Below are 23,638 nucleotides of genomic sequence, written 5' to 3'. Positions count from 1 at the left end.
CCGACAAGCGAAATATTTGAACATGGATAATCACCAGGGTCATAGGAAAGTCGAATTCCGATTTTGCTAGAAAAATATATGTTTGGTGCAAATCAATATTTAAACAAGCTGGGCTGGTACTACAAAATATCAAAATGCATTTCAATGTTACTATCGGTCACGTCTGTTATGGTTCAGTCAAATATTTTTTAAAACTAGTGATGACATTGTGGTCGAAATTCGACCATGATTTATAAAGTGAATTATGTTTCTCCCATAATAGTCTAAATAGAAAGAATAACTTGAAAATTATATGTTAATATTATTAAAACTTCTTTTGATAATATATTCAATATAAGATCTGAAATATGTTTGATATGAATGAATGATATGAACTTATATGTCTGTATATTAAAATACATGCTATATTAAAACTATCTCAATAACTCACACTGACTAACCTCTTTAAATTTAATAATCAATAAAATATTAATAAGCTTAAATTACTACACTAAGAAATTATTTTCAGAACTGCAACAACTTCAGAGCACCAAATATATGTATAGTCTGTTCAAAGTTTTTTTAGTAATGCATCATGGATATTTGTGACGTCGAAATATTTCAATGTTGCCGAATTAACTCTGAGTTTTAGTTCAGTTTGGCATGCAAAAAAAATCTAATCTAAATAAACTAATTGAACAAAAATATTATGAAATTTAATTTATTTTAACATTATAGTAAATCCAAAAACTACAGTTAATTATACAACCACAATAATTTATAGGCAACAGTTAAAATCTCTTATCACTATTCACTTTCAAGAATTATTAATACATCTGATAGCCGGTCGCCGTCTGGTTGTCAGATGTATGCTAAATTATTCAAAATATTAGTTATAGTTAGTACCGGTTATAAACCGGCAAACATTATATTAGCCCTTTGATTATTTTGACAATTTATTGATTGCGGCTTTAGTAGGTTATTTCAGAAAGGAACGAGATAATGGAGGCACCCTTTTGCTGGTAAATTTCATTAGAGAGGTATTATTGATGATATTAAATAATATAAGTCCCTACAATTTTATTGAAAGTGTTTTTAGCGGGTTGCTGCCGGGCTAAATATTACTGTGACTACTGTGAATAACATCGCTTACCTAATAGTAAGTTAGATTCAGCCAAAAAAACCCGCCTACATACAAAGTGGCAAAGTCCATCAAAAACTGTTTGGATATGTGGAAGGAAGCATTCTCAACCATAACACCTCGAGTTTGGATGAACTCGACACTTTTTCGAACTTTGGAGACATACAGAGGAAGTAATTGATAAATGGTGGAATTGTGAACATGTTTCAGACAGATTAGAAATTAACAGTTTACTTTAATTTAACAGTTAAATTAACAGTCCACCCGTCTATATCAATAATTGTCAATTCCCACAAGCAAACGATGCTAAACATCTTGGTATGCACCTAGATGCTCGCCAAACGGAAACAACTTGGACTTAAACTCTGCCAAAGGGGTTGGGTTATCGGGCGCAAATCCAAGTATATCATTAAATAACAAGATATTATTGTTATAAATCTATGCTCAAGTTTATTTGGTCATATGGAATCCAATTATGGCGAATCGAAGTCTAATATATATTTTATACAACGGTTTCAAAACAAAATGTTGCATGCCATTGTCGATGCTCCGTATTATAATTCAAACGAAGTGATACAAAGGAATGTTCCTCTGAAACCAATAACGAGTGTAATTTGAGGTGTTTGCCTGAAATAATTCCAAAGAGTGTCAGTGTATTCCAATGTACTCGCTAATCAGCTAAATATGCGAAATGCATACAACATCTGCAGCGACCGCTACAACCCTTTATGCCACCGTTATTACATCTATAATAAGTTTAAATGTTGGCAACGCTGTTGGATTGGTACCATGCGATTCCCGGCTATAAAAAACCACCATGACGAAGTCTCTCTCTTTATTCAATCAGTCGCACACAGAGCTACTAAAACAAGCAGCCCTGAACATTTTCAATTTAACCTCCCTAAAGAAATAAAATAACTAATCAGGTACAATAACCGATTAGCGGGAAGAGCTCGCGCTACTCTGGATCGTGAGGATAAACACGTGGTACAGTACGCAATCAGAAAAGTCAGGAACAGGATTCGAGCCTGGAACGAGAAGAAATGGGAATAATTTCTTCAAAATCTAGGCAACCCCACTGCCCCACACCTCTGGCGCGTCGCCAAAAGCGTAATGGGGAAAAATTCGAATGCAATCCCCCCTCTGAAGGTCGATTCCTCTACGAACATCACCTTTACAAATCGGTAAAAAGCCGAGGTTCTCGCTAACTCATTCGAGAACTAAATGAAATGCAATCCATCTCTTGGCCCACCTCAACAGACACTGTGCATCGTAAATGACACTATTCCCTCTCTAAAGAGGAAATACTTCTGGTCAGCTTAACTTCTAAAGAGTATAGTCTCTCCCAGAGGCCTTCAGCTCTCCATAAAACGTCTGTCTTTAAAAAAAGCTACAGGCCCAGATGGTATAATAGCAAAACATCTGAAAAACCTCACTAGCAAGCAACTATCAGAACTTGGTCTTGCTAACATTATCAACTCCATCTTGAGATTAAAGCATTTAACCAAAGAACTGGAAACATGCGCTTGTCGCTGTCATTCCAAAAAAGGAATGCCAAGTCCAATCCATCTGACTACAGGCCCATTAGCCTGATTAGTTCACATTCCAAACTTGCCAAAAATGCGATATTACACGCTTTAAATAACTTCACCGAACAATTCGGTTTCCTCAAGCCTTCATCAAGCTGCCCGGGCCTCAGCAACAATCCACCAGGCATTAAGAAAAGGTCGAAAAACTGGAGCCATTGTTTTAGATGTCTACAATATGGCTGATATCCCACTGCACAAACTTTCTCACACAGCATTTTATGCAGATGACACCGCTTGTTTCACAACCGGTTATAGTCCCGACGCTATTCGCAACATACCAGCTAAACCAGGCGATTGGTATGTCCATGGTACAAATTCTGACGGCTGCAGATAAACCCGAGTAAAACTTGGGCTATTCTATTCCACCGCAAGAAGGAATTCCTCCAAATTGATAAAATCCCCATCTCCTGTCTCCAGAAAGTTTCATACCTCGGTCTCCAGTTAGATCGCAGATTCCAGTGGTCAGCTCCAATACAGCACTCTATTTGCAAAGGCAATAGCGTGATACATCCTTCTATCTCCACTCCTGTGCAGAAAAAATTTCCAATCCCCCAGAAAGCGACTCTGTACGAAATGCTAGTCCATCCAGTCTGCCTCTACGGAGCACTGGTGTGGTACAGGTACATCTCTCAGAGACAATTTGAACCACTCCAAGTGTTCCAATCCAAAAAAGTCCATACGTTACTCAATGTCCCATAGTTTATGAGGAACGTCAACACTCACCTCCAATCAGGCACCCTGTTCGTTAAGAGTTTCACGAACATTCTCATTATAAGGTTCTTCCTAGGAGCATTAGAATAACAACTTGATAAAATTCCCACTCATCCACAAACCCCGACAGATAACCAAATGCGACAATCGCAGTCGTAACCTAGGATTTCTGTCGTCCGCAAAATACTTCTCTATCACGAATGCAAAACGACGTCAGCAAAAGACCATTTGGTTCTAGCTGGTCATTCTGGAATAAGAAAAAATATTACTCTCTCTCCGTTTCGCTATCGCTTGTAACAGTACCACTTCCATAGCGCTTCCGTACTTCCTTTACCTAACCTAATATCCTGTTCATCCTCCTATTGAACATATGTAGTATTTAATACATGAAATAAACAAGTTCTTAGTCAACCGGTATTTTCTACACGTCCAACACCATCCGATCTGATTATTGATCATAAATAAGCATAGAAATAAGCTTTAAAATAAGAGTAATTAATTAAAATAGTGTTTTATACAGGAGATCACTTGAAGTGATTTTTAACATGCCATGTGTATCACTACATAGTATAAAACAATGTCGCCTTTTCTGTCCCTATATCCCTATGTGCGCTTAAATCTTTAAAACTACGCAATTGATTTTGATGGGGTTTTTTTCAATAGATAGAGTGATTCAAGAGAAAGGTTTATATGTATAATACATGTATAATATACTAAGGCAACATTGCTAATTTTAGAGGTTTCTAACGTGATGTCGTAAATTAACCTATTTTTTAGGCTTATTTAGCAATTAGCAAAAACGCTGCCTAACCCTACGAGTTAGATCAAATTAATGTACTACAGTATTGTACACCATAAAAAGGTCTACAAAAAAGTCCGCGATGGTATATGTTTATCTTTTAGGGATAACCCACATTAACCATTTTTATTGTTTACTTTTTACGTGAGAAAATGGCTTATTTACGAAGCTATTTTAAGCAATACGGCATTAATCCTTATCGAATTAAGTACCTTAAATACAGTGTGCAATTAATATAGATCAATATGGTTCCTTACAGCATGTAAATTAAACAAATATTTTCGGAGATATTACAAATTTAAAATTTGCGTTTAAAAATGTGTAATGTAATAAAAATTGTATGAATTTAGATATTCCAAAGATAGCAGGAAATCTTCATAGTAAGTATAGGGGAAGAGGAATTGTTTTACTCCAAATTTAATGCGTGCAGGCCAAGGGCAGTAATGAATGAACCAAAAATACTGGATCGGTTTTAATCATGTTTTCATTGAGTGACATAGGCATATATATTTTATGCCCGTGCAAAGTCGGAGCGGGCCGCTATGTTTTTATATACAACGTTCATATTTTTTCTGTAGTGTATTTAATTTAGTATCAGCATTGCACCCGTGCGAAGCCGGGGCGGGTCGCTAGTATTATATAAACATAACAAATAATTATTGCCCTCTGGACAGATTGTTGAACTACTAAGAACTATGAAAATTATCTTATACGATTCTTGTTTTTCCGAGTAACAGAGCATATGAGTGCATATAGAATAGCCCTTAGCATCCCCGTAACTACATGAATTGAAATAACCACATGAAAGGGAAAATTGAGAATTTCTTCCAAATAACCCATTCACTTTTATTCAATTTTAATAATATTCTTTTCAACTATTCCTACACTATTCTTTTTAACGTGTGCGTTTATGCTAATGTCAATTCTAATATGAATGTCCCAAGAATATAATAATGATTGGCATTTGATTAAAAAAAATACATATGCATGTATGACGATGATATAGTTTTCAGAGAATTCGATATTGATATATGTGTATCTTGTCTCGGATCTTATTAGAAATTCAAACTAATGCGGAGGCTTGAAGTGAGAAAAAAAAGCAATAAAAACGACGCTATAACTTGCGTCATATCTTGTTATAGACTTCACCCGGGCTTTTCAACAAAACGAATAGTCGGCTTGACTTGTTGGCAACTTTCTTAATTTCTCAACGCCGTACTAACATAATAAGTGTCGCCATTAACATAACGGACAAACAAACAAATTATATAACTCCGACTAGATATTTGCATATGCCCACGCCTATTTATGGACATGCGTACATAATTGTTGTTTACAATTATGGATTTTCCGGCATATTGAGGTAGGTCTAACAGAAATCTACTATAAAAGTGATTTGCCCCTAACGCACCGTTTTAACGTAAAGTATTTTAAGAAAAAAAAATTAACCGACTTCAATAAATAAATAACGAATTCACTAAAAATTAAAAAATAATCAAACTTAGATTTTTAACGCAAGAAAATATTGTAATGTAAAATATGTATAATATAAATATATACAATATAAAAATATATATAAAAAATATAATAATCGTTGTAATAGCTAAATAAAAATATACAAAAAGCTTATTTAACCTATCTACTACATGTATTTTATATTCTACTACTAGCGACCCGCCCCGGCTTCGCACCGGTGCAATGCTGATACTAAATTAAATACACTACAGAAAAAATATGAACGTTGTATATAAAAACATAGCGGCCCGCTCCGACTTTGCATGGGCATAAAATATATGTGCCTATGTCACTCAATGAAAACATGATTAAAATCGATCCAGTATTTTTGGTTCATTCATTACTGCCCTTGGCCTGCACGCATTAAATTTGGAGTAAAACAATTCTTCTTCCCCTATACTTACTATGAAGATTTCTTGCTATCTTTGGAATATCTAAATTCATACAATTTTGATTACATTACACATTTTTAAACGCAAATTTTAAATTTGTAATATCTCCGAAAATATTTGTTTAATTTACATGCTGTAAGGAACCATATTGATCTATATTAATTGCACATTGTATTTAAGGTACTTAATTCGATAAGGATTAATACCGTATTGCTTAAAATAGCTTCGTAAATAAGCCATTTTCTCACGTAAAAAGTAAACAATAAAAATGGTTAATGTGGGTTATCCCTAAAAGATAAACATATACCATCGCGGACTTTTTTGTAGACCTTTTTATGGTGTACAATACTGTAGTACATTAATTTGATCTAACTCGTAGGGTTAGGCAGCGTTTTTGCTAATTGCGAAATAAGCCTAAAAAAATAGGTTAATTTACGACATCACGTTAGAAACCTCTAAAATTAGCAATGTTGCCTTAGTATATTATGCATGTATTATACATATAAACCTTCCTCTTGAATCACTCTATCTATTGAAAAAAACCGCATCAAAATCCGTTGCGTAGTTTTAAAGATTTAAGCGCACATAGAGATATAGGGACAGAAAAGGCGACTTTATATTATACTATGTAGTGATATAACAGGTCAATTGAGAACTCCCCGGCCTACCAGAGTAAAACATATTTTTTTAGGTCAACAAGTTTTTTTTTATTCAACATATTTCCTGATACACTGATTATAGCGACCCTCCAATTTTTCGATACCATTTTTGTAGTCCTTTCATTTTCAAGGTAGTCAATGAAAATTATTCCATGCGCATCCCAAAATACTTTACTGTTGCGTTTTCCCACGCTTTGGAGTGTGTTCATCGTGTGCACTCCACTTGGATGACTGTCGATTGGACTTCCGAGTGAAATGATGGAGCCATGTTTCATCCATTGTGACATATCGACGCAAAAACTCGGGTTTATTACGCTTGATCATCTTCAACTACTCAATACTGCTCCGAATCATCAACTCGTCGTTGTTCTTGGTCAAAAGTGAGCTCGCGCGGCACCCACTTTTACACAGAACTTTCTCATACCCATTGTCGTGAATGATATAATATACACGTTCAGTTGGTATCTTTAGAATATCTGCTATTTCATTCAATTTCAATTTACTTTCATTCATAATCATTTTGTGAATTAAATATTTTCGTCGGTAACAACCTCTTTTGAGTGTTCACCATCTTCGGTGCTCATTTCAGCACGTCTCAACTTAGCATACCAATTCTTGATGGCTGAATTTCCTGGGGCAGTGTCCGGAAACTCGGCATCAAACCGAGTTTTTGCTTCAACTGTATATTTTCCCTTCAAAAAGCAATATTTTATCAACACGTGAAATTCCTTTTTATCCATTTTATTTTCACGATAACAAAATTTACTCTACTGAAAATGCTATAATTCACAAACTAATGATCCGACAGCTGTCAAATTTTTACAGGCATCTTTTGAGGGTTGGGGATTACTAAAAAACATATGGATTTAATTCTAGTAGCGCCATCTATGTGACACGCTGGGGATTTTTAAATTGATCTGTTACATGTGTTTTGTATACTTCTATATACACACAATTTAGCTTAATACCTACATAAACCTATCTATCTATTTACCATATTATTTTATTGATCAGTTTGAAGTTGGTGGCGAACTCAAACAGTTTGCTTTTTAGTGAGTTAATTTTTTTAATGTGGATTCAAATTTTTGTAAAAAAATATTTTATTACAATCATTTTAGTGTTAGATATTTACTCAGTAAATTACGCAGTTATTTTATTGAGTATTAGAATATAGTAAAGAAACAATGATTGAATATTAGAAACGATTCAGACGAATCGAATCCACGACCTCCGCCTGTGAGCCGAAAGCTCTAATCACTACACCATAGAAGCAGTTTCCTGCAATATTTCTATGGCTTCTCGTTTGATATGGTTAGTACTTAAAAAGCAAACTGATCTGCATTTGCACTGAACGACTTCCGGTCTTCTGTCAAATTAGTTTAGCAATATCATACACACATATCTCATTATTTTAGATTGAAAAATAGGTGAACATTTTGTACGTGCCTTTGAAATTAGAGATTTTCCCTCGATTTCCCCGGATTCCGCCATCAGATCCTGACTTCGTTCCATTGAGACCCCTTCGAAAGTACACCCTTTTGAATAAAAAAAGAATTTTGAAAATCGGCCCATAATTTACGAAATCGGCGAACATATATTAAAAAAGTATATACAGTCGAACCTAGAACATCCTCTTTTTTAGAAGTCGGTTAAAAAACGCAATTACTTTTAACCCAAACCCACTATGAATTACCGTAAAGAAGCACGAATGATGGCCAGCAATAAATTCATTCAAAATAGATTGATTTCAAAATAAAATGGACCAATTTACAATCATTACGCGTTAATCGATTATGTCAATACGGTTCAATGAATGTATTTGAAATGTTTGATCTCTCATTATGACACTATCACTAGATATAAATGTAATTGCGTAAGTTTTATTTTCCTGGTTCGGTTTAAATATAATTTTAGAATTATCTTGTTTATTATATCTACGTTGTATGAACTTTATATTAATAAAATGTACAATGAATGAATCCAAAATAAAATGATTGCTGTATTTTTTTTAGTTCTTGCTTTTTGATATATATAATTGTGATCAAAAGCTAGTAAAGCGTTTGTAAATCGTAATTCGTCCATTGCAAAGTCTTCCCTCTTAGATGCACTTATATTCAAGTTTTTAAAAAATTATTCTCGTCAGTCTCTTAACACGTTCGCTGCCCATAACGCGCAAGCACGTAACGTGAATGTTTCATTGGACGCCAATTACGCTCCAGCGCGTTATATGTGCGGTGATCTTTCTAAGCCTTGTATTTAGTTCGGCATAAGCAGTGTGCCAGTACAGTTGTATTTGCATTATCTAGTGTCATATTGAGTCATTTACGTGATTGGTTTCGATGTCTCCTTTTTGATTTATATGTATTACTGAATTGCATATGGCGAGAAAACATATCGATATGTCAGGGCCCTCTCGTCGTAAAAGTGGAAAAATGGATATGAAACCTTCCCTAACATTACAATAAACATTCAGGCAATCGTATTCCAATTCACAACTTGCGTTTGTCTGTCATAAAAAGGTTACTAAAAGCAGGAAACGTAATAAGAAAGAAATGTAAAAAATGTTATTTACAAAAAAGGAAAAGTCACTATTTATGTATGCACTGCGCAAAACTTATGCACTGACCTCTTATGATTTATCTGAATATGGTTTTCATTTATGTTGTGAGTTTTAGTGAAAATTTGTAATAGCTTATGGTCGTTCATTTATTTCTATTGACTTCTCAATTTACTTCAATAGATATTTTGTGTGTTTCTAGTAACATTTACTTAGTTATATTTTTGTCGTTTTTCTGTCGAGTCTGTTTTTTTATCTTATTTTAATAGTTAATTAATTCCCATTATATATATATATATATATATATATATATATATATATATATATATATATCATTCACGACAATGGGTATATTTACTTCAATATATATTTTTGTCGTTTTTCTGTAATATATATATAATTTTGTTATGGTATATTGAATATATATAGGAATATTTAATTGTTATAATCAGAAAAAACGTAGTCGGCTTCTAGGGTAAGTATTTGATCCCAGATCGGCAGCGAATGTGTTAAGTTGAATAGCTGGAATAGTGTTGTTTATTGATAATTTGGCAAAGCAGAAGTAATTCAAAATAAGAATCAATTACTATTTTTTTTATCATAGTGTAGCGACCTTGAGCATGTCGAATTTTACATCGTGGAATAACGGTCTACAAAATACCCAGAAATATAATCCCAGATGTTGAACACGGGCGGGGTGCCAACTGGAACCCGACAACGAATAGCTGGCGGCAACCCCGAGACGTTTATCTGTGATATTATTGGAAGGGTATTTCGGTGATTCAGTGCTCAACCCTCGTTTGGTTAAGACGTGCCACCATCGACTGCCCAAGCCTCGTCTTCAGGTAACTCCGCTGCCATCCGTTTTATTATTTGTATTTTTACATTTTTTTTTATATTGCCAATAAATAACGGTCACATTATGTAAACACCACTGTTTTATTTCGTTTTACCTCCATTCACCGAGCCACATCATTTTACCCTAAAGTGGTGACCCCGACGTGATCTTTCGGAAAATTGGGTTTGGACTCGTGAATGGAGGGTACGTGGAACATGGTGTTTGGTATGTATTTTACGTGGCCGTTATATTTTTTTTGTTTAAAAATTTTAAATATTTTTAATTCGATTCCTTTTCAATTTTACCTTCAAGATTCATTTTCATTTTATTCCGATTAATTTCATTATTTCCAATTAATTTTTAAAAATTTTTTTTTGTCAAAATTTTTATTTCACAATCTTTTGGAATGTTTTTGCATCACTGCTTAATCATCAGCGTCTCGGCTAAACATTTCTTTCGGCGCTATGTTTAAATCATAATGTCTTCCTTCGCTCGCCGTCTCCGTCATACTGGCAGATATTTTGATTTGAAAGGCTTTGGGCAGCTTCGGTCGGATACCGTCGTTATTTGTTTTTTTTTCTGAATTAACCTAACGTATGTGACTACGGATTAGTCACAGAGCAGCTCCAGAAGCTAGGTACCGATTGCAGTCACCGTAGACTCGTTATGTCTTCGCCGAAGTACCAGAATTGCTAACGTCTCGTCGTCGAAGAAAATAAGCTACCACGTCGTCGAACAGTCGATCCTCCCACAGCGTCGATTACGGGAGCCCTGTCTGAAGAATAGCTTGTTTTCAACGTCGTCGATGGACCACATTCAAGTGCCAAAGCGACGATGATGCAACGGTATCTGTAGGACCGGAAGATATCAACAGCCGTACCAGATCGCAACCTTACCAACCACAACCGTTTCAAACTATCATATTCTTCAAAGCCCATTTTACACAGCACATTTTGTTTGGTATATATTTTTTTGTATTGATATTTTTTTTTCAAACATTTTTGTATTTTTGTTACTTGAAATAATTTTATGTAAAATTCTGGCAGGGGAGTATTGTAGCGACCTTGAGCATGTCGAATTTTACATCGTGGAATAACGGTCTACAAAATACCCAGAAATATAATCCCAGATGTTGAACACGGGCGGGGTGCCAACTGGAACCCGACAACGAATAGCTGGCGGCAACCCCGAGACGTTTATCTGGGATATTATTGGAAGGGTATTTCGGTGATTCAGTGCTCAACCCTCGTTTGGTTAAGACGTGCCACCATCGACTGCCCAAGCCTCGTCTTCAGGTAACTCCGTTGCCATCCGTTTTATTATTTGTATTTTCACATTTTTTTTATATTGCCAATAAATAACGGTCACATTATGTAAACACCATTGTTTTATTTCGTTTTACCTCCATTCACCGAGCCACATCATTTTACCCTAAAATAGTATACATTCATTATTATTTCTCGTTAGAAATTTTAACTTTATACATTCACTTTATTCACATACATACACACATACATTCAACTGTTCACTATTAATTCATTTGGAAACCAAATATTAAACTTTTGTGGTATCTAATCATTACAGTACATCAATATGTATTTCCCAAATTAAACTTAAGCTAATCTACTTAAGCTAAAGTTAAGAATGTACTTATACACTAAACAAGTTCGTGTAGTTTGGTTCGCTTCAATATTCTGATTTCCTGCGTGTTATCTGTTGGCTGTATTGCTTGCACGTTGATGTGATTTAGCAACCTCATTTCATGTTCTAGGGCGAAATCTTGGATCTCTTTGTGTATTCATTTGATTTCGGGGTCATCGTGCAGCTCTTCGTTGGTTACGTAGCGATAAAATTTGGTAATTAATTATAACTTTGTTTTGGGTGCGTTGGAATACTTCTTGGTTTGATGCAATCCTATATTTGCACCCCATAGATGCAAATAGGCTTTATGATTGACTGATAAACCAATCCCTTTGATTTGACTTTCTGACTCACCTGAAGGAATCGGACAACCGTCAAGTGATATAACTGGATTTTTGTCATTTCGCCGCAGCGCAAAATTAACATGAACATATTTGGAGCTACTAAACCAATGGGCTTGGGTGAAACCAATACGGGCATCCTTCAGAGATTCCAAAATAAAGTGCTGCGTGCCATCATTGACGCCCCATATTCCATTGTGCCTGGGGTTCTGCGATTAAAAAGTAAGCCTTCTTAAGTCCAGTGCAGTTTTATCTAAGTTTTTCCAATCTTGCTTACATACCCACGGTCCCCTTAAATCGAATAGCTCAAATATTATTGTTTGTTAACAATTTCACAAGCGATAACAATAAGGTTAATAATGATAGTGTAATAAGCGTAAATTACTGGTATTTTTAGTTTTGTACTAAGCATATTTAATGTAAGATGTAATTAATTTAAAAAGATGTATTGTCCATCGGACTGTTTGTTGAATGCTAGGGGAACTAAAAAAATATTAATACATTTTACTTTATAGTAACTATTGCAACACTGATTCAGGTTAACCTTCATTTTCGACAACCCAATTTATGGGATGAGCGTTTTGTAAACGATCAAATCTCGTTTACATTAACATTTCGAAAAATCGATGTTATTTCATCCACACAACTCGTAATTTTATTCTTAAAATGCAGAAAAAAGGAACGATTGTGGTTTTCGTACGGTCACATTGCAACTTGAGAAATCTCACACAAATTTCGCAATAATAAACTGAGAAAAAGTCAGTGTTTTATTTTCGATGTAAATATATCGACGGAAACCCAACGAAAATAACCAGAGACTCTAAATTCGCGAATTTATGAATCAAACGTGATGTTTATTAAGAGTATCAGTTTAATTTTATAGGTAATAATACAGCAGTTGTGATGTTTAGCATGTTAACCTTGGTGGTAGACAGGAAAAGTTAGTGGATGGGTGATCTGTAAACGATTTGTTCTTGAAACTTTGTAATGTATGATTATTTTATTGATATAATTTTGTCATACGAACATAATGAATCTATTTTATAATAAAGAATAAAGAATCTTATTATTATGTTAATATAGTCGCGTTATTTTTAATAAAATTAAACTGGTCTTATTAAACCAAATATCTCCATTCATACGACTAATAACACTACTCACTAGTTATGTTACAAATTTTTTTTGCCTTGGTCCTAAAACTTATTTCAAAATTTTTTTATTAATAATGCTCCCAAATGACGGCAAAATATCCATATTCCTTAAAAAATTTCGAAATTACCACTCGACAATCGACCAACATCACAGAGTAATAGCGGCTGTTGAAAAGGCATAAGTAATAATGCCCTGCAACATTACTGGACGTCTTATAAGCTTTTGACTGGGTATGGCAGTTGGGCTTAGTCTAGAAAATGAGCAAATTGCTACGGAGATACTGTTGGCCACAGGAATCATATATTTTCAAAAGAAAATTTGAAGTCTCGCATGAAGAGGCATTCTCAACACTTAAACCTATTTCGGCTGGAATTCCACAGGGTAGTGTTTTAAAAACACTCCTGCATCTGCTCGTAATCTCTGTCCATTTACATTTTTCGTTGCGTCGAAATGACAAAAACCTAATTATATCACAAAACAAATGCCTGATTCCTCAAGCAGAATAAGCTAAATACCTCGGAATATATTTCGATGGTAGGTTAAACTGGAAACATCATGTTAGATAAAAAGCAGGGCAGATTAGACCCAAAATCAAGTAACTGTACTGATTAATAGGAAGCTACTCTCAACTACAGTCATCTAACTAAAATCAAGGAGATTGATTTATTCGTCGAAGATCAATTTGGTCCTATGGTGTTCAAATATGGGGTTGCACTAAGGCATCAAACCAACTAATAATCCAACGCACCCAAAACAATGTTCTACGATAAATTACCAATGCCTATAGCTACGTATCCAACGAAGAGCTACACGATGACCTCGCAATCAAATGGTTACACGGAGTGATTAAAATTTCGTCTTAAAACATGAAATAAGGTTGCTGAATCACAACAACGTCTTCATTTTGTTCTTGAGATTTTGTAATGTATGATTATTTTATTGTTATAATTTTGTTATACGAACATAATAAATCTATTTTATAATAAAGAATAAAGAATCTTATTATTATGTTAATATAGTGGCGTTGTTTTTAATAAAATTAAACTGGTCTTATTAAACCAAATATCTCCATTCATGCGACTAATAACACTGCTCACTAATTATGTTACAAATATTTTTGTCTTGGTCCTAAAATTTATTTCATGATTTTTTATTATAGATTAGTCAACCAAATTAACAAGAACTTAAACGATAAAAAATATTGCTCCACTGCATTTCTCGATATATCTCAGGCCTTCAACAAGGTGTGCCACACTGGACTGCATGTTAAATTGACATCACGTTAGACAAAAAGCAAAATACATTAGAACTATAATAAAACAACTATACTGTTTAGTCGGAAGATACTCTCAACTTGATCTAAAATCAAAGAGGTTGATTTATAATACAATTATAAATCCAATTTGGACCTATGGGGTGGAAATATGGGGTTGCACTAAAAATTCAAATCTACTAGTCATGCAACGCTGTCAAAACAAGGTTCTTCGATACATTACCAATGCCTGTCGCTATGTAACTAATGAAGAACTGCACCATGACCTGGAAATCAAATGGATTTTCGAAGTTATCCAAGATTTCGCCTTGAAACACGAAAGAAGATTACTAAATCATACTAACGTGGAAGCAATACAACTGCTGGACAGCGCGCAGGATGTCAGGAGATTGAAACGAACAAAACCATACGAACTTATATAAAGAGTATACATTTAGTGTAAACTATAGCTATAAGTTAATAATTAATAAATAAATATAATTTTATAATTGAGGAATACATTCTGATGTATTTTCTCGCACTCGTCTTGCTTGTTAATTAATCTAAGTACATAGGAAAGGTAGTAAAAAATTAATTGTAAATTAAGATTGTACTAAGCGTATCTAATAAAGATGTTATAAAAAAATGATAAATTGAAAAAGCTTTTGCCCCATACGCACTTTCAACTGCTGAAATCATACCGCAGAGACAGAAATTTTATTGTCAAACATAGTGACGAATACACTGACTTACATCCGATATATTCGGGTGTTTCAGGGCAGTGTTATTTCCCCATTGTTATATCTATTGCATACAGCTGACCTACCGACCTCAATAAACACTACTGTTGCAACATATGTTGACGATACAGTGGTCTTCTCATTACACGAGGATCCAATAACGGTCACAAGAAACCTCCAACTTCATCTTAACAAAGTCGAATTGTTACTGAAAACGTGGCGCATCAAAGCAAATGAGACAAAATCTACCCATGTGACATTCAGCCTTTGTAGAAGAACATGTCACTCAGTAAAATTGAATTATCATGAACTTCCGCAAGCAGACAACGTCGAATATCTGGGAATGCATTTCCATCGACGCTTGACATGGAAAAACATATAGTTACAAAACGCAAATAGCTTGGGCTTAAACTAAACCAAACGTATTGGCTGATAAGGCGTAAATCTAAATTATCATTAGATAACAAGGTTTTGCTCTATAAGTTAATACTTAGGCCCATTTGGACCTATGGTATTGAACTGTGGAGTACTAGCAGCAAATCTAACATAGATATCCTCCAGATGTTGCAAAATAAAATGTTGCGAGTCATCGCCGAAGCCCCATTTTATGTTACCATTGTTATTCTCCTCATTTCGTTCTTCCGGTACTCCCTGTCTCAATTTTTCTTATAATTTGTTACTTATTTTGCGATTTAAATTTTATCGCAGAGCACTTGATGTATCATCTACAAAATAATTGTGCCTATTATTTCCTCGTGCATACGTACCAAATGCACCTGCTTACACAGTGTATTCTTTATCGTATAGTCTGGACAGTTATAGACACACCTATGCACACAAGTCTTACATTCACTACAATATAGCGTTTTACAACTATTTTCATAAATTTGATCAACATATACATTGTTTGTTTTATTCTGATAGTTTATTGCAGATTTCACTGAACACCGTAAAACTATTCGGATTATTTACTTATATTGTGTAAGTTCTGCTCTCTTATGGAATACGAGATAATTATGTTGATAGTTATTAGCCTTTCAAATCAATCAGTTCATCTAATGAACCTAATAGTTTCTGTTGCCGAGCATTCCTCTTTAATGCCTTTGTTTTTAGGAATTTTTATTGCAATGTTTGTGTTGATTCCAGCGTTTTCTCGGAAGCATTGATCTCATGTTTTTATTCTATCTTCGTCTTGTAAATAACATCTGCAAATATTATACAACCATAAAGTAATGTTATTATAGTAGAAGTAGTACACGAATAATTAGGAAATTCAACTTCATCAGCTTCTTCTAATTTGATAATGTACACATCGACCAGCTGCATAAATTTGGTTTCACTTGTTACATTAATAATGTTTGTCATTTTTTTTTTCATTTGCGCTCTTGGTTCCAAATTTTTTATGTTCCTTTTGCCTTGAATATTGCAGTTCTTTATAACATGCCATGGACATCAGAGCCTTTGTGGCCCGGTTCCTATAGTTTCTATACAGCTTAAACCACAAGTTATCTAAGATATAACATTTTCATAACTTTTAGTGATAATTTTAATAATCGATACCTTTTATACTTATTTTCGTATTATCTGGTGCTATTTTTTTCAATTGAATAATAAATAATTATATTACCTCAACAGTTGTTTTCTCAACAATATAAAATTAATCTAAAAAATACTGCTTCACGACAATTCTCGTAAAAAATCAGGCGAGTGTTGAATAGATGATGCACATGAGTAGTTCTGATCTACCCCATCGTTCACAACAATAGTTTTTTACTGTCAACTCATTCCTATAGCCAATCTGACAAGAATTGAATGTACTATCTAAGAAAAAAAATGGACTTAAGAGCGTTAGTAATAACTAATACATTATTCTAAAATATTCTCACTGTACGAGGGTCGCTATTTATATTTTGAGCCAGAACGTTCTGTTATTTGAGTACAATTTATGTCGTGTACAATGACTTCAAAATTTTGTCTCAATGAAAAATTCAGTAGAATATTTTTGCGACTATTGAATCATCAAGCCAAGAGTGCCTCCATCCGATTATTATAACAAATTTAGTCGTAGCCGCAGTTCATTCAAGGACTTAAGTCATGGTGTCTATCCAGAATCAGTTGTTGTGCCAGAAAACATTGACTATATACGAAATTATATTGTAACATCATCATGTGACTCACTGTGATTGAATCACGCTTGGGCCTTAGTATGATGAGCATCAATAAGATATAGCATGTCTTTTCAGCTATGTTCTTATTATTTTATTGGCAAGAGGCAGATAAATTAAACATAGACACAGTTTAAATAAATAATAAAACGTGTGTGAATGACCATATAGGTACATGATAGCGTGTCTAGGCTAGCGAGAGCTACCTGCGATATCAAAGTTATTTGAGAAATTGCTGTTAAAACGTATTAAAATATTTATAGAGACACCAGATTTCTAGTTTGGATTTGGAAATCACTACTCGACCAAGTGTACAGAGTAACAGCGGTTGTTGGAAAGGCATTCAAAGAAAATAAATACTACACTGCAAAATTCCTGCATTTCTTGCAAGCTTTTGGCTGGGTATGGTATTTGCGATTAATCTTCGAAATGAGCAAATTGCTACCTCGCACTTACTGTCGACTGATGGAATCTTATCTTTTCGAAAAAAAATTGGAGTCTCACATGAAGGGGGCATTCTCAACACTTAAACCTATTTCGGCTGGAGTTCCACAGGGTTAGTGTCTTAGGACCACTCCTCTATCTGCTCTATACTGATTATATCTTAGCGACAAAATAAATAGTACTTGGAACGTTTGTCGACGACACAGTTACCATGCCAAAAGAGGCATATTTTAGTAAGGCTGTAGAAAAAGTATAAGTAGCGGTAAACAAGATCTACAAATGGACTAAAAACTGGAAAATACAGCTTAATAGCTCTAAATCTGTCCATGTTAATTTTGAGTTGCGGCGCAATGACAAAAACCTACTAATATCACTTAACGGAAGCCCGATTCCTCAAGCAGAATCAGCTAAATACTTTGGAATATATATTGATGGTAGGTTTATCTAGAAACATCAAGCAGAACAGATTAGACTCAAAATCAAGTAACTGTACTGGTTAGTAGGAATATACTCCAATTTGACGTAAAATCAAAGAGATTGGTTTATCAGTCATCCATAAAACCAAACTATGGTGTGCAAATATGGGGTTGCATTAAAATATCTTACCATCTAGTATTCCAACGGATGCAAAATAAAGTTCTACGGTTAATTACCAATGCGTATCGCTACGTAACCAACTGCACGATGACCTCGAAATCAAATGGTTTTACGAAGTTATCCAAGATTTCGCCTTAAAATATGAAGTAAGGTTGCTAAATTACAGCAACGTGGAAGTCATACTGCTACTGAACTACACGCAGGATATCAAAAGGTTGAAGTGAACCAAACCATACGGACTTGCTTAGTGTACGAGGGTCACTATTTATATTTCGGGAATTGGCAACATTGTTGTCATGTGAGTCCATCTGACGGTTCCATCGCAAAGTTTGATATTTTTGACGATATACGTACTCAGAACATTTTGTCGCACCGACGCTATTTGTTTTTTAAATTTAGTATTATTTAGCTTTATATCGTCTCGGCAAAAAATGGAACTGAATCGTGAACATTCTCGTGCTATGATTTTTTACGAGTTTCGACGTGGATATTTCCCGAAATAATAAATAGTGACCCTCGTATAAGTGTATTCTTAAATTTAGCTTAAATTGATTAGTTTTATTTTAATTAGGTTATAATTATTACTAAAGCATTAATCCCATACTCGCCTTGCTTGTGTATTAATGCAAGTACAACAGAAGAGTAGTAATAAATTAATTTCTAAATTAAGATTGTACCAAGCATATCTAAGGTAAGATGTTTAATTTTTAGCTGTTGAAAATATTTGTTCACGTTGGATCCCGTATAATTTGACAAAAGCTATCTGAAGCCCCCAGGAGTGGAAAAAGATTGATTCAATCGCATCCGAAAGTGTTTTGGTCAGAAAAGCATTAATAAATTACTGAATTTTCACTATTAGGCTCATCATGTACTTAGCAAACCTCGTACAGCTAAAAGAAAGACGAATCATTAATTTGTTTTATTTAAATTGCGATTTCAGATGAGAATTTCTTTTATCGATTTCTGTACATAAAAGATAAAATAACTCAAGTCAAGACTTGAATATTATTTATTTGTTTGTAATAGATGTTGATAAGGTACCCCAACTAAGATAGATAGCCTTCAAAATATGTTATTTATATTGCGTAAATATTTACACTAAATCGATAAGATGTCCTAGCTTGACTAAAATGTATGTACATCTCAGATAGCGAATCCGTCTTATTATTGCAGATGTTTTATGAGTTTTTGATGCAGATGGTCTGAAAAATATAACATTTTATTGCAATATAACTGATTCTTGAAAAACTTAAACTGATACCTAGAATTTTAATATCATTATTATCATCAATAACTTGCAAACATTACGCTATTTTTGTTGTCGCAGTTGGCTACACTGCAACTGTACTGTACGTCAAATTGTCAGGTATTTTGTCATTTGTTATTTTCAATCTTAATCGGTCATTTTGAGAAAATGTCTGCATATGTTTTATGAATACTTACATTTGTTCTTTTCGGTGTAGTAGTAGTTTCTTAACATAGCTGGTTAACAGGTCTTAGATTCAAAAACATCTAGTTTAACCGTCTTTATCGTTGCCTACCACTGATAAATTTAATGTTCTTTTCTTTAGCTTCCTACAACTTATTTATAGTGACTTATAACTTTGTGATATTATTAGCTACAAACATTTAGTTAAAGTATAATTTGCCATATTTAATGTTACGTTTTGGATTCATATTGAGTGAATATTTATGCCCTTCTTGTTCTAATGTTTTCCATTTGTAATTGAGAGTTATAGGATGAGAAAGCCTTGCAGGTTATAATCTTTCCATAACATTGTTATGTTCTACTTCAATGTCATGACATTAGAACAATATGCGAAGAAGTAAACTTTAAGGAATTAAAATTGGTTGAAATATAAATAATTCTAATTTGACATGTGACATAATAATTTCTTCGCTGACAAGTTTTGCTCTACGAGCACTGCAGAGCTTCCTGACATTGGTACTGATTTAACTAGTACTGTTTTTAAAAGACGGATGCTGCAACAGCAGTAGCTATTTCTGGAGAAACCCAGCCGTCTTCGGTTAACTTCGATAATTTCCGCCTGATTATACGACGTTGCCTTTTACAAACAATAGAGAGGTTTAATTCGACGTCATAGAGAAATAGAGATTTACCTTTATAGGAAATTTTGGGGAAATGTTTCGCGATGTCCAACATCTAGATGTCGCTACGTTTAACGTATTACTTGCTTTAATCGCTACGCTATAAGCCGTGACGGGATCTGATTGGCTCATCTCGTTTCTATGGTACGTTAGTCATTTTTTTATTTTGAACCTCATTTTCAGGAATTATCGACCTAGCAATCGATCTGTGTACCCCGATGCACAGATAGTAAAGAAATACAGAATCGTTTTCATTGGAAGAAGCATTTGGATGTCATTAAACAATGGTTGATTATGTTAAGAATCCCAAACCGATTGGATTAAATATCAAAGAAATTTGATAAAGAAATATTTATTTTTAAATTTTATAAATTAATCCCCTTCCGAAAGAAGCTATACAAACGGCTATATAATTTTGTTCTTGAATCAATAGTTGCAGCTCCAATAAAGTAATAGCTCCTGAATGCAAATCTATTAAGAGAAGATTAACAAGATTAATTAATTAATTAATTAAAGAAGATTTAAATGATGTATAAAAAAGTGTCGTCAATTTAATAGCTACCTTGCGGGATTCTTTAAATGAAAAGAAAAGGAAAAAAGTGTAAGTATCCATATAAATATATTGGCTTAACGCTATTTAACCTAGGTAGTTTTTTTTGGATCTAGCTAATGGATTTAGGAATATACCTTAATATATATGCTTAACATAAGTTTTTTTTTCATCTCATTGGCCTCTAGGAAATTGTGAAGAGTGCGAGAGAAGAGAAGGGTGCTTTAAATAATTTACATTCTATACTAGTGCGGGATGACTCTATAACTTCAATGCCAGATGTTCCTATATGAATAAACGAGTCAAGGCAATATCTTATGCCCCAGAAAATTGTTTTATTATACTGTCAGCAGTGCTCTTTTAACCTCTTCTTTTAATTTTGAACTCTTTATTTTATCTCGCGATATTACCACGTTGATAATATAACATATTTTTGTGAAATATCTTTAAAAAAATTAAATTCAAAACCTTTTAATTGTACACATCATAAAGATTTTCCAGATAGAATATTACAAATAATAAGGTGTGCTATATACTTTTGGAAACAAATATGAAAGAGGAAAAAGACGGTTATAGATAAATTTACATTATATATTTATTGTTATCAATTATATTTATATTTATTTATTCTTACATATTATATTTATATTTAATTGAATTTTATTTAATAAATTTATATCAGAATTTTTTATTTAAGTTTCATTGGTTATTTAAAAATGAGCCTATTAAATATCTTCACAGTAAAATATTTTTGTTATAGGTGCCTATGTTATAATGGGGATTTAAATTAACCAATCAAATTACTGGAGTGGCCAATTATGTGCCATCTGGATGTTGGGCTAAGCAAAACTTTGCGCCAGAGTCCCCTATTGAGTAGCATCTCTACCATCTTTTTAAGGTTGGAGATTTTAAGGTCCTATTTTGGTAAAAATATTACCACTTCTATTAGCATTTCAAATCAATCAGTTCATCTAATGAATATAATAGTTTTTGAACTGTTGCCGAACATTCGTCTTTAAAGTATTTGTTTTTACTAACTTTTACTGCAATGTTTGTGTTGATTTCAGCGTTTTTTCAGAAGCAATGAGCTCATATTTTTATTCTATCTTCATCTTGTAAGTAATATTTACAAATATAATACAACCATAAAGTAATGTTATCATACTAGTAATAGTATACAAAAAATTAGAAAATTCAACTTCATCAGCTCTTTGCAATTTGATAATGTATACATCGACCAGCTGCATAAATTTAATTTCGTCTGTTTCATTAATAGGTTTTACCATATCTTTGTTTATTTGCGCTCTTAGTTCCATATTTTTTATTTTCGGTTTGCCTTGAATATTCCAGTTCTTTATAACATGTCATAAACATAAGAGCCTTAATGGCTCAGTTCCTATGGTTTCTATCTAGTTTAAACAAAAAGTTATCTAAAATATAGCATTTTCATAACTTTTAAAGATAATTTTAATAATCCATACCTTTTATACTTATTTTTGTATTAGCTGCTGCTAATTTTTTCAATTGAATAATAAATAATTATATTACCTCAACAATTGTTTTCTCAACAACATCATATTAACCCAAAAAATACTTCTTAACCACAACTCTCGTAAACAACAACGCGTAGCTGTGAAATCTGTCAGGCGAGTGTAGAATATATTATGCACATGAGTAGTTCTGAACAATCCCATCGCTTACGACAATAGTACTGTCGACTCATTATTAGAGCCAATCCGACAAGAATTGAACGTACTATCTAAGGCAATTAAAAGAAACTTAAGACTTAAGAGCATTAGTAATAATTAATACATTATTATAAAGTATTTTCACTGCACGAGGGTTACTATTTGTATTTTGAGCCTTGTCAATGCTAACACGAACTAACTACTGCTAAAGAAAGTCCACATCATTAAAATTGGACAAGAAACATTGAAGTTTCATTCGCAGGATTCCTCCCATGTACTTACCGTAATAATAGTGTTATTTATTGCTACTGTTGTAAGTGCAGATCGATCATAATTCAAAGACCGATTTGGTTTGGTTAACTTTGTTTTTCCAAGCCTTGGTCTGCACCTTTTCTGGAGAATGTTCTGGTTGCTTCTGCGATGTCTCAACACAGTCTGTTGTTCTTTTTGTTCTTTTTCAATATATTTTCACTAAGAGTCAGAATCACTGGTGGGTACCTGAGATTATGTCAATATTTTCGTCAAATTAAATGTAGACTGAAGCTGATGCAAATGATATTGTTGCTTATTGATATTGATATTTCTGATGCCTAATTATAGACGAACTGCATATGATCAGGTTTACTTTAATTTATTTGATTTACCAGATTTGGATTAAATTATTTATATTCTCACTCATTCTGGACAATCCCAACCGTATTCGTTGCCGTTTTCAATAAGCAAATGTAGTTATCATGATATATTTCCTTTGTGGTGTATCATTTGTGTAAAGTAGGCGA

This window comes from Rhynchophorus ferrugineus, unplaced genomic scaffold (genome assembly GCF_030347505.1).
Source record: "Rhynchophorus ferrugineus isolate W39M unplaced genomic scaffold, kcgeb_rfMv2 rfM11, whole genome shotgun sequence".
In the NCBI taxonomy this organism is placed as follows: domain Eukaryota; kingdom Metazoa; phylum Arthropoda; class Insecta; order Coleoptera; family Curculionidae; genus Rhynchophorus; species Rhynchophorus ferrugineus.
The sequence above is the reverse complement of the archived record's forward strand: the minus strand, read 5'-3'. Positions refer to the sequence as shown.